Source organism: Bos taurus, chromosome 1 (assembly GCF_002263795.3).
Source record: "Bos taurus isolate L1 Dominette 01449 registration number 42190680 breed Hereford chromosome 1, ARS-UCD2.0, whole genome shotgun sequence".
In the NCBI taxonomy this organism is placed as follows: Eukaryota; Metazoa; Chordata; class Mammalia; order Artiodactyla; family Bovidae; genus Bos; species Bos taurus.
In genome coordinates this window covers 46172409-46185396 of record NC_037328.1, presented here as the reverse complement: position 1 = coordinate 46185396, position 12988 = coordinate 46172409, and the positions used below count along the sequence as shown (strand labels likewise).

At 39.5% G+C, this 12988-nt stretch overlaps 1 protein-coding gene across 2 annotated transcripts in view; it reads right to left on the bottom strand.

Annotated features, from left to right (window-relative positions):
- Positions 1-12988, bottom strand: part of NFKBIZ (NFKB inhibitor zeta) — a 31631-nt gene that overhangs the window by 15858 nt on the left and 2785 nt on the right. The gene's annotated exons all lie outside the window — the stretch shown is intronic.

Sequence of the window (12988 nt, the reverse complement as noted above, 5' to 3'; positions counted from 1 at the left end):
GAGGCACTGACTTTTTAAATGTGGATGTAATAAACTTTTGAAAAGCCAAAAATTATTTGGTGCAGCTCTTCAAACCTGAAAAGAAAAAGCCAGTGAAGTATCTTATAGAGTAAGTTATTGTAACTGCACTGGCTGAATAAATGAGAGAACAATAAAGCCTGGTGGAGTTTAGCTTTCTGAGTGCCTTCTAGATGAGAAGTCAGCAAAAGAAACCATGGCACAGCCACTTTCCAATGTTACAGTAACATCAAATTAAAGATCTAGCTGTAGACTGATCCTTTTCTGTAGAACTGCATTTTTGTCTTAGAATTGGACAGATCTGCCAACTGTCTGGACTTGCTCTCTTGAATGTATTCATCAGGAATCAGCACCAGTTAATCATCAAAGATCTTTCATATAAACACATGATGACAACAAACATGAGGTGCTGAGTCATTTGAAGTATACAATAATTTTTTTAATTTCATCATTTATCCTGGAACATTTGTGTTGACATTTGGACTGATAGTACAAAAGCAATGGTGGGTAAAATTAATGGTGCCTTACAACAAAATGAACTAGTCAACATCATATTCTTCACCACTACCCATTTGCAAAGAAAAAGAAAAAAAAAAAGGAGTGGGGAAAAGCCGGTTTCACTTAAGGAGTCATAGATGAAACAATAATAAATACTAACTTTATTAAAACTTGGGCGGGAAGAGGAGAAGTGTGTGCTCTGCTTTATTTCCCACTGTTTCTCCCATAAATGTGTTTTGTACATCCAGCAGTTACTACATTTTTTAAATTTTACTTTTAAACTTATCCTCTATTTTTCCCACCTTTAAATAATTCCCTTCCCAGTAAGTTTACATGTAATTATTTGAAATTTCACATAGGAAAAACATTAAAAATAGTGTTATAACTTTTATATGCTGGGAAAAGATAAAACTAGTCAAATTAGTTTGCTTTTGTTTTTGTTTTCAGAAGACTCCTTTCATAGCAGTATTTATTTATGTAGCTCCACCAGCAAGCTATGATTATGTTTTAGGCCAGTCAGTTTAGAACAGATGCCCTGGGCTACACTGCACACTTGGCCTTGGTCACATTTGTAGCAGCTGGTGCTGCTGCTGCTGCTGCTAAGTCGCTTCAGTCGTGTCCGACTCTGTGCAACCCCATAGACGGCAGCCCACCAGGCTCCTCCATCCCTGGGATTCTCCAGGCAAGAACACTGGAGTGGGTTGCCATTTCCTTCTGGTGCAGTAGGTTATAAATATCTTTTATGGCAACACAGAGTAGTAGTAGGTTCGATATACATGACGAACAGTATTAGAGCTCAGTATTTTATGCATTTTTAGCATTTAAAAATATTTTTGCTTTAGTGTGAGGAAGGTTAGGATGGGCAAGACCGTGATAAAAATAGCTATTGCTATGACATTAGGAAAGAAAAAAAAAGACTGGGGCAGTATTCCTAAAAAAAGATAAGCCTCTTAAAGTGCTTAGCAGAAACAGTGTAGTGTTAAAATAGGACAATGATACTAAGGAGAAAATGAAAGAATGTATCAGGAGTAAACTGATAAGGTAACTGGATTTTTATGAATTTTATGCTAGTTGTTTACATCATGTACTATGTATGTTAAATGAAAAAAAGATCATGAAAAAAAAAACCATGACCCTTGAAATACATGTATCCTTAATATATTATGACAGTTGTCCGGAAAGGCATTTGGTCTGTTAAGTTGAATGAAATGATACGACATTGCCATTGATTCTAATCAAATACTGTTTGAGTTGAGAGCTAATTAGTCACTGTTTTACATGGAACACCAATTTTTCTTGACTGACAAACAGGTTATTGAGATTTGGGTATTTGTCAGATTTTTTCTTTATGAACAAAGCAAGACTGTCAAGAAACAACTGACAGTATTTTTTCCCAGTGATAAAATTCAAGCCTTCAAATGAAAATTAGAACTTGGGAAACTTCTAACAACCTGAGCTTGAGAACTTCCCAATATTTGAAGATGTTTTTGATGAGGTCAATAGTGATATGTTATTAACAAATACAATTTTTTCTGTATTACATAATGAAAGGTGACAACATTACAAAATTTGCATAACTCAATACACTAATATTTTCCAAATGAACAATGGAAGTTGTCATTACAAAACTTACAAAATCACACATGGGTAAAAGATCCATTCAAGGTGAAAGAAAGACCAATGGATATTAATTGTATCAGAGAACAAAAGGTACATAATATGGTTTCAGATTCCACATTGCATTTATCCTTTAAGGAGTTACCACTTATTAGGTATAATATTAAAAAAGAATATCTACAATTACCTGAAATAACTATTAAAACATTTCTTCCTTTTCCAACTACATAGCTGTATGAGGAAAAATTTCCTTTCTATAACTGCAGAAAGCTATGAGACTGTCTTCTGTAAAGTCAGACCTTAAGAGATTTACAAAACTGGAAAACAATACTGCTCTTCTGGGAATTTCCTGGTGGTCCAGTAGTTAAGAATCCACCTGCCAATGCGGGAGACATGGGTTCAATCCCTGGTCCAGGAAGATCCCACATGCCATGGGGCAACTAAGCCCCTGTGCCACCACTATTGAGCTGGTGCTCTAGAGCCCACCAGCTACAACTACTGAGCCCATGCTCTGCAACGAGAAGCCACCATAATGAGAAGCCTGTGTACTGCAGTGAAGACCCAGTACAACCAAAAGTAAAATAAATAAATAAATAATTTTTAAAAATACTATTTTTTCTAGTATAGAAATTATAGTTTTTAACATAAATTAGTAAGTAAAGGTTTTTTGTTTTATTAGTAGGACGTAGGCAATATATCATTCAAAATAACAGTTCTATATTGAACAAATAATTGTTGAACACCTGACTCTGGAACATTCCTCTCTTCTTCATCGCTATTTAAACTGGCCAAGACAGGACTTTGTCTCTCACCTGAGCCAAATGATTACCCATCTAGCCTTGTCCACCTAAAATCCATCCTCCAGACTGCCATCAGCATGCCATATAACACCCAAATCTAAACATTTCTTTATTCCACTTAAGGATGCTTCAAATGGCTCCCAGTCATCTTTAGCATTGAGTTGAGTCTTCTTAGGATGGCAGCTGTCCAAGCCCTGCCCTGATCACAAGTCTCCTCTTCCTCTTTACTTGTAGCATTCCCAAACTGAATATTTGTTGTTGTTTAGTTGCAAAGTTGTGTCCAACTCTTTTGTGACCCCCATGGACTGTAACCCACCAGGCTCCTCTGTCTGGGATTTCCTCATGGGATTTCCCAGGCAAAAATACTGGAGTGGGTTGCCATTTCCTACCCCAGGAGATCTTCTCAACCCAAGGATTGAACCTGTGTCTCCTGCATTGGCCACTCCAGTATTCTTGCCTGGAGAATCCCATGGACAGAGGAGCTTGGCGGGCTACAGTCCATGGAGTCACAAAGAGTCAGACACAACTGAGTGTCTTACGCTCTTGCATTGGCAGGCAGATTCTTGACCACTGAGCCAACCTGGGAAGCCCCAAACTGAATATAGTCGCTCACAGATCTGGGACTTTGCTTCCTCTGTCCCTTCTGCATAAATGCTCTACTCTTCCTCACCTGGCCAACTCATACTCATCTTTGCCAACACTCAGATCAATATCTAACACCCCTGGAGCCTTCCTTGACCTTCCCTCCTTCCCACCCTCACTCTCACTCCCAGACTGGCATAAAGACCCCTATTCTGCACCCCCACGCAGAGCTACAACACAGCTCTTAAGCTGTGCTGAAGTCATCCATTTGGGTGAGTCTGTCCCTTCTGTTCCACTATAAATTCCCCGGACATGTATCCCTTGTGAGCAGCCAACAACCTGTTACACAGTACATTAATTGATTGGTAGAAACAAATGTAAGTGCTTCCAAAATTACTTTTGTGCAACATCACAGACATCAAAATAGATGCTTTGGCCCCTTCATTCTCAGCACCTGGATTACTATAAAACTATTTCAGGTATCTTCCAAATTTAAAAAACTCAGTTGTCTTAGCCCAGGATTCTTTGGTTCATATCAACTTTGTAAAGAACATAAAATGTTTTCAGGAGTTTTCAAACCAGATATCATATTATCTAATACAGTGATTTTTTTAATGATTTCTCTGAAAATAGCAATGTATTATCTCTGTATCAATGTAAAACACTTTTGAACATCTCAAGAAACATCTAAATTTCTGGGTATTCAATAGATTTTTTAATGCAGAGGAATAAATTAGACCATATATTTTATATTTTCATTTATTCTTCAATATGATACTGCCTTCTAAATGGAAGGTACTTTTCTAGGCACTGGGTGCATCAAACAAAAAGTCCTGTCTTGATGGAGCTTACATCCAGAAACATGAACATTCTATCTTGTAGTATCATATACTCAGATACTATTACTGAGATACATATACTCAGTTCTACTGAGACTCATAATACTTCCCAATAGATCACCCATAGCATCTGACATACCTGGCTATGGCCCAGAGAGCTAGAGTTATGGAGAGCCACAAGCTGCTTCCTTACAAATGACGTAACACTATTTTGTGTCTTTTGGCCTGGGAAGATGAAAAAATTGGCTCTGAAGATAGTTTCCTGGATCCTGTTTGAAGCAAATTATTAACATCTGATAGCAAAGCATAGTACACCTTTATATTTCCTTTGAGGAAACTTCTCAAAGCAGGCAAATCTACCTGTCTAGTAACCTAATCATCATGAGGATGAATTAATGAAACATTTGCACATCTTGGAACACTCCTCAGTGCTGACAGAATGAATTTGGAACACCTCTAAGTACCGTATGTGCAGTACACACAACTTTGCATATTATGCACTGATTGTGTCAAGGAAAAATTAATGCTGGAGTGTCTCTGGAGACATCTCTCTGGGGCTTTCTCTTACATAAAGTATATATAAAAGGTGCCATGTTCCACTTTGTCTCACAAATATTTTCTGAGCACTTACGAAGTCCATGATATAAAGTAACTCTACTGCTTTCCAGTGAGTACCCAAGGCCTGGTCTCTGATAGACGGGAAAAACAGGCTACTTGTGCAAAGCCAGGCCACACAGCTAAACATCTCAGTAAATGTAGACACCTGTAACAGAGGCTGAATCACAGCAGTGCTACAATACCCTGAGATGCCTTCCAGTCCAGCAACAGAGTGAAATTCCAGTATGTAAACTGGAAGATGAAACAAATTTGTATTCCCCTTTAACACTTTATTTCCAGAGAAATGAAATGTTTTTCCATTGAATTTGAGGAGATATTCACATGCTATAAATGTGTGTATGATTTGTGCAAAATTATCTGCTGTGTACGATGGAGTAACGTTCAGTGTTGGTCTGAAGGGCTCACCTGATATACTATAGTATCTAATAAGTAATGATCCAGACTCACATAATACAAGTGCACTCTCCTAAAATTCACCTGTAGAGTAAATTGTTCTCAGTTCATGAGGGTGTTTCCTGGTTTCTATTTATAATAATGAACTTTATCCAAAACAGACACAGAAAATAGAACTTTATCCAAAATAGAAATATAAGGTATGCTTTGTCTAAAAGGACAGAGAATTACCAGTTCTGTGGTTGCTTCTGCTTTCTCTGCCTTGTCGACAACTCAGATATTTCATTTCCACATATATGAAAGAAACCACCATCATATATAGTGGATGTAGGACTATTGTCCATTCTTGCCTGCTGTAAAGTTACTAAAATCTGAACTGCCTGAAACAGAATGATGAAGAAAGAAGTCTTCACCAAACTCCCCTTTTTCCTCTCCATTTTCCTTTTTGCTACTCTTTTCCTGCACAAATCTATAGACTCCAGACAGTAACACATAGTCCAGAATTATCCTTCCCTATACATCCTCCTACTATTAAAAAAAAAAAAAACAACCTTCCATCCTCTGGGAAGGTAGCTCAGCTTTTAAGAGCAAAATACTGGACTTCCCTGGTGGCTCAGTAGAAAAGAATTGGCCTGCCAATGCAGGGCACGTGGTTTCAGTCCCTGGTCCGGGAGGATCCCGCATGCCCAGGAGTAGCTGAGCCCTTGTGCAACTCCTACTGAGCCTGTGCTCTGGAGCCTGCAGCTGCTGAGCCCACATGCCGCAACTACAGAGGTTCATGTGCCCCAGAGCCCATGCTGCACAACAGGGGAGGCAACCACAATGGGAAGCCCACACTGCAGCTACAGAGTGGCCCTCCACTTTCTGCAGCTAGAGAAAAGCCCACGAGGCAACAAGGACTCATGACACCCAAAAATAAATACTTTTTTAAAAAAGAAAATGCTGATAACTGAATCACCTTGCTGTACACCTGAAACTACAACATTGTTCATCAGTGATGAAGTGAAGTGAAATTCACTCAGTCATGTCTGACTCTTTGCGACCCCATGGACTGTAGCCTGCCAAGCTCCTCTGTCCATGGAATTCTCCAAGCAATAATACTGGAGTGGGTAGCCATTCCCTTCTTCAGGGGATCTTCCCAACCCAGGGATTGAACCCAGGTCTCCCACATTGCAAGCCAATTCTTTACCATCTGAGCCACCAATGGTACTTCAATGTAAAGTAAAAATTAAAAAAAATATACCCTGATAAACTGATTCACATTGTAATATAAATAAATAACTTTGTTTCCTTTCATGGGAATAATTACTTTTTCAAGAGAAAAAAAGATCTGAAGATAATTCAGCCCAAATAACTGAATGTTTCACAGTTGAATTTTGGAATCAGAAGTCATTAAGCAAAGAAGGCTTTTGAGAGAAGACCCTTCACTCTTCCTTTGTGTAAGGTATTGGCCCATGTGCATCTGCAAAGATGTGAAGCTAGGAAACCCCCAAACATTATTCCACTTTCTTTTAGGTAATGATTTAAACCTTCTCTTTTCCTAGAAGAAAAGGCTAAATTTGAAAGGTGAGATAATTTGAGCTTAATAATGCCTTGTTAATAGAGAAATAGGATACCATACTTCTAAGTGCTCAGTACACAGCTGTTTAACAAACATGTTGACTGGATTGATTTATATGTTGACTTATCTTTTTAAAAATTTTCATGGCCATAATCTTCTCTTCCCTTTTAAACACAGGTGACACATATCTGTGAAATTAGATTAGGGTCTTCTATGAGGAAGAATTTTATCAAGAAGAATTATACTTCTAGAACTCTTGATTCAGAATTTAAAACTTAAAGTTTGGGGGCTTTGGGGAGGGAAAGAGTTGGGGGCTTGGTTTTTTCACATACATTTATAGGGATTTATTTTGAATTTCTTTTTTTTTTTTTGGAGGGGGATTCTTTTTTTTTTTATTTTATTTTACTTTTAAACTTTACATAATTGTATTAGTTTTGCCAAATATTGAAATGAATCCGCCACAGGTATACATGTGTTCCCTATCCTGAACCCTCCTCCCTCCTCCCTCCCCATACCACCCCTCTGGTATGCAACCCCCAAAATGGGGTTGCATGGCCCTTGAAAACACCTCCCCAGTGATTTTGATAGACCATTAAGGAAGAATTCCTGATTTGTTGGAGAACTATCGCTCTAAATTACTTTACCCAATAATTCTAGTGCCGTTTATACCACTCAGACTACCTAAAAAAGAGGAACTAGATTTAATAAGACTTCCCTGGTGTCTCAGATGGTAAAGCGTCTGCCCACAATGCAAGAGACCTGGGTTCAATCCCTGGGTCAGGAAGATCCCCGGGAGAAGGAAGTGGCAACCCACTCCAGTTCTCTTGCCTGGAAAATCCCATGGATGGAGGAGCCTGGTAGGCTACAGTCCATGGGGTCACAAAGGACATGACTGAGCGACTTCACATCTGTATAAAATACAAGAAGATTCAGGTACCTTTGATTTATGATTTCTTAGAAAAAAGAAGTAAGCTGGACTTGGTTTAAATGCCTAGCCGACCTATATTTTATGAGACAGAATACCGTAAAACAGCAGGCCTTCTGGAGAAAATTGTAGAGAAAGGCAATAGACTTAAGTTTGAACAGACTGTTGGCACCTACATAGGTACACGGAGAGATGAATCTTTAAATACAGGTGCGATGAGTAAAAGGAAAAGAGATGATGACAGAAGACTCCACAAGTAACCTTCTATAAAAATTACAGCAGAGAGAGTAGATGCAAACAGATAATCTGATAAGAGTAACCAGATTGCTGAAACACTTGGATTTTTTAAAAAAAAGTCACACCTACTTTCTCATAAAGGGATGTCACTGCAGAGAAGGGACTACATGATCATGATTTGGGGAAAGTAGAATTTAAGGATAAACACAAACAGAAACAAAACAAAAATTTAAACTATACAGTTTAAAATTAAGATTCTCAAATATATGTGCCAGTGTGTTTATTTATCTAAAGATACTTGTTAAGGAAAAATATTTTAAGGAAAGATAAAAAGACAATATTTAGCAATCTGTCATCAATTTAAATTCTATTAGACATGAAATTTAACTTAGTTATAGCTTCTTTCAGCAAATATTTATTGGGCACCTACAATGTTCTGAACCCTCTTCTAGGTACTAAGAATTCAGTCCTGGACAAAAATAGCCTATGGTCTCATGGAGCTTACATTCTACTGGAAAAGACAGACAGTAATAAAACAGCTATATAAATATAAAGGGGAATTCCCTGGCTGTCCAGTGGTTAGGACTCCAAACTTCCATTGCTGGGGGCCAGGGTTCTATCCTGGTCAGGGAACTAAGGTCCCACAAGCCATGTAGCATAACCAAAAAAGAAAAAATTGAAAAATAAGCCAGACTGTGATAATGTGCTATGAAGAAAAACAAAGCAAGGCAAAGGGAGAGAGAGATGCTATTTTAGCCAAAGAGGTCCTGGAAAACTTCTGTATTATGCTCCAAATCTACGTGACAACACAGCAGTTTGAGATCTGAGAGTTCTTGTCTCCTGTCTGTTTTGAACTCTGAGCAAGCTTCCCCACTCCACAGGTCAACACTGACCTGTATTAAAAACTCTGGATTCCTAACTCCAGCTCCAACTTCATCTCTGAGTTCTAAATCCATGATGCCAAGAGTTAAATCAACAAAACTAAAACCAACCTAGCTCCCCCCTGGCTCCTTTAGCCCTCACCAAGACTCTCAACAGTTTTCTGGAAACATCTAGAGGACTTAATATTTCAACTCTTTCTGCTCCTTCATTCCACTGTAAAAAAAAAAAAGTACCAAAAGTTCATTCTCCAAATATTCCCCACATGTCCTATAGTCCTCATTCTCACAAGTATCACATTGAACAGCAGCTGGAAATTTGTCTGGGAAAGCCCTGTTCAACCACAATTGGACCCCATGACCTCACACATCAAAACCAAATCCCTAGGCCTGGTTTTCATCCCCTTCAAAATCCAGCTGCATCAGATCTGTTATGGGCTGAATTATGTACTCCCCAAATTCTTATGCTGAAGGCCGCACCCCAGGACCTCAGAGTGTGATTGTATTTGGAGATAAGGGCCTTTAAAGGGATAATTAAGTTAAAATGAAGCCATTAGGATGTGCCTTAATCCAATTTGACTGAAGTCCTTGTTAAAAGAGAAAGAGACACCACGGACGTGTGTGCAGAGGAAAGGCCATACATGCACACATGAGAAGGCAGCCATCTGCCAGCCAAGGGGAGAGGCTTCAGGAGAAACCCGCTGGCATGTTGATCTTGGACTTCTAGCTTCCAGAACTGTGAGCAAATGAACTTCTGTTATTTAAGCTGCCCAGGATGTAGTATTGTTACGGCAGCCCGAGCAGACTAATGTACACTATCTGTTCACATATCTGTCTACTACTCAACATGCAGTCCTTACAAATGATGCTGGAAAACAGCACACTAATTCATCCCAGACTTTTATCCAAGCTAGAATTCTTGCCTGTGATATTCTTCACCCCTTGCTTAAAAGCACAAGTCAAACAAACCTGCTTCAAGTCAAATCCCAGCTTCATTTACCTAATAGCCACGAAGCTTTAATTAACTTCTCTATGACTCTGTTTTCTCATCCATAAAATGGGTACATCCCTGAATTCAGCCAGCAGGTAGGTTAAATGAGGTAGTATACACGACATGCCTAGCACAACTCTTGGCACATAGCATACATTCAATTGTGATAGTTGTAGTTGATACCCATTTTTCAAAGCTCCAAGGCTCCACTGATTGGTTATCATTCAATCAATGATAGGCTGGTGGCCTGTTTGTACCACTGGCACAACTTGAAGAGAATATGGAGGAGGAGACTCATGGAGTCAAACTTGGAGCCCTAGCCTAGAGGACAGGATGCCACCTGAGAACATCGGAGTGAATGTTCTCCTGCCGCTGCATGTCACCCCATATCTGCAATCTGATCAGGGCAGTCTCGGAGCCCTCCCCTTCCAGTAAAATGTCAAGAAGGGGTTTCAAAATTAATTTACACTAAGATATAAACAGTAACCTTTCTTAAAAGGCTTTCTTAAAAAGGCTATCTTTCATTTTAAGAAAGCTCTCCCACAAGATGAATGACATGAAACCCAGATAATTGACAAACATATAAGTGAGGAACGGGATGAAGACCGCATGTTCTTTAGCAAATATTGTCACACATTCTACCTCCTTCTGCTACAAACATTTTGGCTGCAATCTGGGGCCATCCCTAGATTTTGACATTAGGTATATCAGCATCTGCCATCCTTCAGATAGTTCTAGTTCCTCTGTCCTGCCACTAGAGATGCCAAGGGTAAATTCAACAGCCTTGCCTAGGGCTCATTTTCCATATCTCCAACCCTTGTCTTCCACCCCTAATTAAATCCACCTCCTTTACCCTGGACAGAGGTATAAAATAGCAAGTTCTTACAGCCTTCAAAATAGTTTTTCACAGGTTAGAAAACAAATAATTATTTCATTTTTCTTTCCATTCTGGTTTATTTGTTCAACCAAAATTCATGGAGTGCCTGCACACATATGCTGCAGAGGTGAGAGAAGGAGATAGAAGAAAGGAAAGGAGAATGAAAATCCAAACTCCTGTAATTCCTACCCTCAGTTGGGTTAGTCTCCATTCACATCTGTAGATTGCCTTTGTAGCTCTGATCCTTTTAAATCTCCCACAAGCCTCCCGAGGTTTCTTTTAAACATAGGATTCCACTCAAGTGGTCCACATTTGCAAAAAGATCTGATCCATGTGTATTAACTCCCCAGCCATGCACTTACTTGTAAGCACACACACTGTAATGTGTGAACATGCAAGGGTGAGTGTGTTGGACAGGTTGATGTAATAGTCATGGTGCTGAATTATTCTGAAGATTATTTACTCTGAACTTCATATCCCTTTCTGTCATATTCACTGCACTTGGCCAAACACCGCACAACATGAGTTAAAAAGCATCCTGGTACTGCTGCTATAGAAAATGGTCATATTAAACAGAATTAGCATATGATCCAGTAATCCCACTTCTGGGTATGCACCCAAAATAATTGAAAGCAGAGACTAAAAACAGATTATGATGACCTAAATGGGAAGGAAATACAAGGAAGAGGCGATATATATGTCCATGTGACTGATTCACTTTTCTGTACAATAGAAACTAACACACATTGTAAAACAATTGTACTCCACACTTTTAAAAAATGCAGAATTACAAGCTTCACTCCAGACCTCCTGAAACAGAATCTATAGTTCAGTGAGATTGCCAGGTAATTCTTACACACCATTAAAGTTTAAGAAACACTGCCTTAAAAGACAGGTATTGAAATTCTTCCTCCATTAATCACAGCATTTTATTTTTTAACCATCCAAGTATATTCATTTATTACTCCACTCATCCTATACTTATAGCTTCCCAGGTAGCACTAGTGGTAAAGAACCCCCCTGCCAATGCAGGAGACATAAGAGATGCAGGTTTGATCCCTGGTTCAGGAAGATCCCTTGGAGGAGGGCATGGCAACCCACAACAGTATTCTTGCCTGGGGAATCCCATGGACAGAGGAGGGCTACAGTCCTGGTGGGCTACAGTCCAAAGAGTTGCAAAGAATAGGACACAACTGAAGCAACTCAGCATGCAACCAAGCATCCTATACTGTGGACCCTATAGAAAAAGCAAACTCGAAAAGGATCAGGCAAAAAAATTAAAAAAGAAAAAATAGATACAAAGCATGGAATTTTCCATCCTGGGGGCTACCCCCACATACAAAGAAGTCAGTTCAGGTAGTTAACTCACTCTGTGATAGCAGGGATGGTAGAGAGCAGGTGAATGGATCTGCCAGGTTGCCTGCAGCTTCTGTCTTCAGAAGCAGCAGCAGAGGGCCCTTCACCAGAAGTATGACTAGCTTGACTAGTATGACTAGTATCCAAGCCTTAGCTTTCCAGCAGGGCAGGAAGCATCCTGAGAGGAGCAACGTGAACAAGCAGCTGGATTCCACTTCCTTTACAGTTCCAGCTGTTGTGTCCAAAAACGGCTCAATAAGTAAGATGCTGCCTCTCTCCAAAGTGTAGTCCAACCACTTCCATCAGTTCCACCCTTTTGCTTTGCTCTTTGAGGTCTGAAAGATTTTCCTGTGGTCTTCTTAAAACATAAAGGGTCATGGAGGTTATCAACTACCATAACTAATGAGCAGTTAGATCTGAACAGGGAGTGGATGGCAGCCAGGTATGAGTGAAGGAAAAGGAGGGACCCTTGGAAGTTAGGACTCTGGAAAGAGGTTGATGTCTTTCCATTGTTCCTCCGCTAATATCCCAGTGGCCTGGTGCATTGGCTGTGGGGACAAGGTCTCTCAGATTTAACTCAAGCTCTGCCATTTAGGATCTGGGTGACCCTGAATCCATGATCCATCCCTCTGAGCCTCACTTTCTTGCCTATAAAATAAGGCTACTGATGCTACCTCAGATGCCATTGTGATAGCTGAATGAGACTTTGTTGGTCATCTCCCTAAATGAGTGTTTAATAAATGTTAATTCCCTATCCATGAACTTTCCCCAAGAAGCAGTAAAATACTTCCATTCACT